The following is a 6000-nucleotide window of genomic DNA, read 5'->3' as shown; positions in this document are numbered from 1 at the left end:
TCTTCTTTCACGTTCTTTGCCATAAGAAATGTCACATTTTTGATCTTTTAGACTTAAAAGTTGTCGGTAATTACAATTATCCTTGTGTTGTCTGAAAGGGGTGAAATAAAGGGCAGGTATTAAAACTTGCTAAGCTTAATTAAAATGTTTCCAGAACCATGCTCAGAGAGATGAGTTTCCCTTAAAAAAAATGAAATACTTATTTTTAATGTTATGACATTTCCATCCTTCTTTTTGATTAGACTGTTCAATCCATTAATATTTCCACTGAAACCTTTCCATGAAATAACCATAGTCCACCACAATTATGCTGGTATCTTCTGTGCATACAATACCAGATAATAAGGTTCACATAGTTTTATCTTCATAGTTCCATCAAAGATAATAATGATGTTTAACAGTTTCATCACCTCTTCACTGACGAATCATTCCACTTGTACTGCTGCAAGGCACACCAGGGGAACCACACCCACTCACAAAGGAAAGGAAAAAGGGAAATTGGACAGAAAGGAGCAGAAGGAAAAAGACTGTAAAAGTCCTACACATTGGTAACACCGACTGTGAGAGAGTTGTATATCCCTGTATAGTGGCAAATTAAACTTGTACAGTTCATAGAAGCTCCTCAGAAAGGTGGGATGTGGTGTCACAGGTAAGGCATAGCTCAAGCTGCTCATCTCATTAAGGGCATGGTGATTTGGCATGAAAAATAGGTGGAGCTGAGGTCCATGAGACTTCCAGGTCTAGATGCCACATACAGACCAGAAAAAAGTTGTCAAAAGAGGAGAATCTTATGCAGGGGACATACCAAGAAGTGCCAATGTCCACAGTCCTCCTCCCTAAAAGGCCATCATTGCTTGCACACCAGATGCTTAACTGAGATCCTGGCCACCTGCTTGGGAAGGGCTGGAAGAGAGAATCCATCCCTGCTGGTGCCCTGGCTGCTCACAAGAGCACTGGTGGCTCATACCCCACTAACATGCAGCACATGAAGCACCTACAAGGAAGACATCCTAAAACACCTATAGGTGCACCACGACTGATGCGTAAATGTGCTGGTGGTGCAAGAAGCCCTTCAGCTACCTATCAATGCCAAAGTTTCCATGCTAGTAAATGGTAAAGGAGCTTTTATACAACACTGGTCTTCTCAGTTAAACCATGGAGATTATCTTAAATAAAGAGGCCCTGGTAGGGGAAGAACAACCAGCAGTGTCTGAGGGGCTACAGCAGAGAAATATTTTTTTAGAAGGGAATCCTTAATGTGTACTTTTCTGGGTGTTTTCTTCAGCAGTTTCCCTGTGATGGGGATGACTGTGCATTTGGAGAGAGAAGTCAAGCCAGTGATGATTTTTGAAAGACCCTCAGGGATTAGTTACTGACGCAGGAAACAGCACCACTTCAGACACACACCTGCTTGAGCATCCATCCCCCGTGGGACATTCTCCTCCTGCAGACAACCTTCTCCAGGGGCTCTGGATAGGGCTGCTCCCTTCTCTGACTCGAATAAAGATATTTCCAGAGTTTCCATTTATAACTCATCAAAACTTCTTTCACTGCCTTCTGTAAGGAATATATGTGTGTGTGAGTGGGAAAGGTGTATGTACAACCCAGAAGTCTTGTCTTCAGGCTTAGCTCTTGATGACTTTTTTCACTTCCCTCAGTTGTCCTGAGAGTGATGGTGAAACCAGAAGGGCTGAGGGAAAAGCTGTGGTTTCTTACTCCAAATTTCACAGCCCAGCCTGGTGCTCTGTGTCTGTCAGCCCTGCACCTTCCTGCTGCATCACAATGAGGTCCTGAGGGAGAGTAAGCATACCTCTCCCTTAATTTGAGTTTTAATTGCCTTTAGCAATGGTCAGGTTTCACTCATGCCCTTTACAGAGCATGAGTGTCTCAGTCTCACTGCATGTAAAATGTAAAAAATCTCACATTTTCAGCTCACGTAGTTGGATTCTTCACTATTGATGAGGTCCTGAGTAATATATGCACTTCATAAATAGTGTGTGAAAGCTGCCTAAAAGATATACAGATAGAACACAGGATTGTCGTAATGAAGAGACATCTGGACTCGCAGTCCGAAAGCAGTGGTCTGCTGTCGTGGTTTTACCCCAGCCGGCAGCTGAGCACCACGCAGCTGCTCGTTCACTCCCCCTGCATCGGGATGGGGAAGAGAATTGGAAAAGTTACAGTGAGAAAACTTGTGGGTTGAGTTAAAGACAGTTTAATAGGTAAAGCAAAAGCCGCACGCACAGGCAAAGCAAAGCAAGGAATTCATTCACCACTGCCCATGGGCAGGCAGGTGTTCAGCCATCTCCAGGAAAGCAGGGCTCCGTCACGCGTAACAGTTACTTGGGAAGACAAACGCCATCACTCCGAACGCCGCCGCCCCCTCCTCTCTCTTCCCCCCAAGCTCCTTATAATCTGAGCATGACGTCATATGGTATGGAATATCCCTTTGGTCAGTTTGGGTCACCTGTCCTGTCTGTGTCTCCTCCCAACTTCTTGTGCACCCCAGCCATCCCGCTGGCAGGGCAGCACAAGAAGCAGAAAAGGCCTTGGCCCCATGTAAACACTGCTCAAGAATAAATCCATAGAACAAAAACATCTCTATATTATCCATGCTGTTTCCAGCACAAATCCAAAACGTATCCCCACACTAGCTACTATGAAGAAAATCAATCCTCTCAGCTGAAACCAGGACATCTGCCCAAAGTAATGGTTTAAAAAGTTTGCATCAAAGCATTAATTCTGTACCTTAGAAGTGTTATCTTCTGCATTTCACTAGTCCTATTTGCAGTTGCTGCAAGATGCTCTTTCCTTCAGATAAAAGCAATACAGTAAATGTCAAGATCAGTGGCGCTGGGCTGATTAGGAGAGACACTGTGCTGTAATCTATAGAGCTCCGCATTTTCTCTCCATCCGGATTTCTAAAACTGTCTTACTTCAGAGAGTATCTATATTATATTTTAGAATTAGAGCCCCAGAGGGCACCATTCAGTGCATTTGAAATGCCATCAAATCACTTGAGGTAAACCCTTTTGTTGAGTTTCCTGACATCTCATTTTATTTAGTAATTTAGTTTTTGGATATGTACAGATGAAGCAAGCTTTGCTTAAATATATTTTCTGAAAGTGCTGTTGTGTTTGTTTTCATGGAGGTGATATCTCTTCATTTTTTTAAAGATCAGCCTTTGTACCATGAAGTCTGTTTGTAGCTGCAGTAGAGCCTGCAACCAGTATATAAACCAGAGCTCGATAACCTGTTGTGGTTCCAGTGAATGCAGGGAGAAGCAATATTTCATACCAAGGAAAAATTCAGTCAATAGACTTAAACTCTGCATATTTTACATAATTCAGTCATGCACTTGCAATTCTGTGATTGAAGCAATAATTGGAACCATAGGAACTTAGGTGATTACCATCATCTGTCTCCCTTTCATCCTGTACCTAATCCATGGTGCTTGGGTTTACCCCAAGCTTTGGCAGCAGTGAGATAGGGCCTTCCACCGACCTCTGGCAAAACCCTGGCCCCAGGAGAGTCATTCAGATCTGGGCTGTTAATTTGAGGGTCCTCCCAGGGGTTTGGTTGCCTGGCCTCGGGGTGAGATGAGGGAGGTCAGCCAGTGGCCTTAAAAGAGCTGGAGGAAGCCTGAACAGATGTTCTCCCCACCTTTGTTTGCGGGCTTCTTTTAAGCTGAAGGTCATGCACTTTACCCTTAACAGAGCTACACTGCACCTCCATCACAGGTATGTCTGCATCCAGTCTCATACTTCCCTGACCTGGACCTGTGGACTTGGCTCCCTGGCTTGGCTGGGACCTGCCCCACGGCTGAGGACTCGCTGGGTGCTCGCTGGACTCTCATCCAACCCCATCTGCTCACCTTGCTCAGGTGCCGCGGTCCGTGAGGCTGCTGCCCTGCCAGCCCTGCATTGCCCCGGGCTCTCGGCTCCCCTTCCCTGCAGAGCTCCCTGATAGCCAGAAACAAAAAGGAAATTTTTGCCTCCAGAAATCAGTTTTTCATGCCTATTTGCTGGATGCTGTTCCCCCTTTCTCTCCAATTTCCCCTAGACTTGCTTTTTTAAATCCATCAATCCAATGGCCTTGAGGAGGGTAGCTCTTCTTACTCTTTCTCCTTAAAGTTGGAGAGATTTTCCTTTAAATATAGTTGAGGCAAGCATAGGTGATCCACCCTTCCTGGGCCTTGCAAGTCCAGACATAAGATTGAGACAATCAAAATAGAAATTTGCCAAAAAAAAAAAAAAAAAAAAAAAAAAAAAAGGAACTAGGTCAAACTAAACCAGAAAAATGGTCTGCCAGGCTGCAGTTCCACCCTGACAGTCTGCAGACTGCCCCAGGTAGCTTCACCTCAGGCTCAGCTGCAGGTCAGTAGCAACCACCTCATGTCTTAGAAACTACAGCATTTTCCAATACAGAACAATGTCTGCTTGCTTATTCCTCAGGAGTTATCTGGAGATTTCACAGGAGTTTGTGACCATTAATGAAGCAAGTAATGATAAACAGTAATAATCCGCTTGTGATGTACTGCATTTTAACATCCAGTCCCTATCAATTTAGGCCCAGTAACTTTTTAAAGCAAATAAACATGCTTTTACATAGAGCGTGTGTCCTCAAAGTCCAACAACCTTTCTGGGCTTTCTTACATTTTAAGACATCTCCTGTCCCATACTCTTGCGCAGAGACCTCCTGATTTATTCCTTTTCCCGTGCATGCAGCCCGCTGCATCAGATCACACCACAGCAGCTTGGGCAGCAGCACAACGGGAGGGCTGGCCCTGCCGAGCAGTACCTCGAACCCCATCTTTCCCTGAGGCAGGTCTCCATCAGGCAGCACACTGCTGATCTTTGCACAGCTCTGCAGCATTTCCTTCATTCCTGCACCTCAGGTGCCTTACACCTCCGACCGGTGGCGGGCAGATCACAGCAGAGATGCTGGGGTGCAGCTCTGCAAACAGGCGATAGGACACATAGCCACGGGGGGAAGCGTGGGACAACAGCCACTTGTGGGAACCTCTCCCCAACATGAGACTTGACAGATCAGTAACATGTACATACACAATGAGGAGACAGTGTCTCTTTTTTGTTATTATTTTTTTTAGCAAGCCCAGTGCAGAAACCAATTTATCACTGTTTGCATGCACATATGACAGTTAGCATCATAGGAGCCTGAAGCTCCAAGTGGGACCCCTGGGCCAGACTGCAAGCAACAAATAATACTAAGCAGCTCCCCAGATGTTTATGTTTGATTTCTCTGGAACATATGTAAAAATATTTTAAAATAAATTAAGAAATGGGAGAAACAGACCACAGCATCGCAGTGACTGTGTACAAATTTGTAACATGACAGAGCCAAAAACACATTTAGTCTTTTATTTTTTTTCACTTACATTAGACAGAACTTACAGCATTTTTGGGTAAAATATCGTCCAAAGGAATAATCACTTTGCAATGTAAATTGGCAATTACCTTTAGCTCATTTTATCAATTTGAGTTCACTCTCTGGTCCACCTCCAATGTTGCTCTTTGCCATCTATGCTGCCCTTGCTGCACCTTGCAAAACTATGGTGCTTCCAGCTGGAAAGACCTAAGATAGGACAATGCAAGTTTTTACTCTAATATTTACTAAGGAAAGACACAAAAAGGGAGTTTTTAAGCAGCCAGCTTACAGAAGGATAAGCTAACACAAGAGGGAACTGAAGGACTTCTGATGCATTTAATTATTTTCTGGATTATATTAGACACTGGCGCCATATGGGGGACATCAGGAAATTATTAACTCCAGCCACAAAGACAAGGGAATTAGAGCAAACTGCAGTGTTTCAAACTACAGGCTGAACAGTCTCTAGATACTCTGAACCCACCTCAATATGGAAATGCCACCGTATCCTTCCAATTTCTCTGCTAAGCCCCAGAGCCCAGCAAGTACAGCCTGGGGAACGGGTTGCACCCTTAGAACAACCTGGGATGCAAACGTGGCTCAGTGCAGCTG

Source organism: Balearica regulorum, chromosome 3 (assembly GCF_011004875.1).
Source record: "Balearica regulorum gibbericeps isolate bBalReg1 chromosome 3, bBalReg1.pri, whole genome shotgun sequence".
NCBI lineage: Eukaryota > Metazoa > Chordata > Aves > Gruiformes > Gruidae > Balearica > Balearica regulorum.
The sequence above is the reverse complement of the archived record's forward strand: the minus strand, read 5'-3'. Positions refer to the sequence as shown.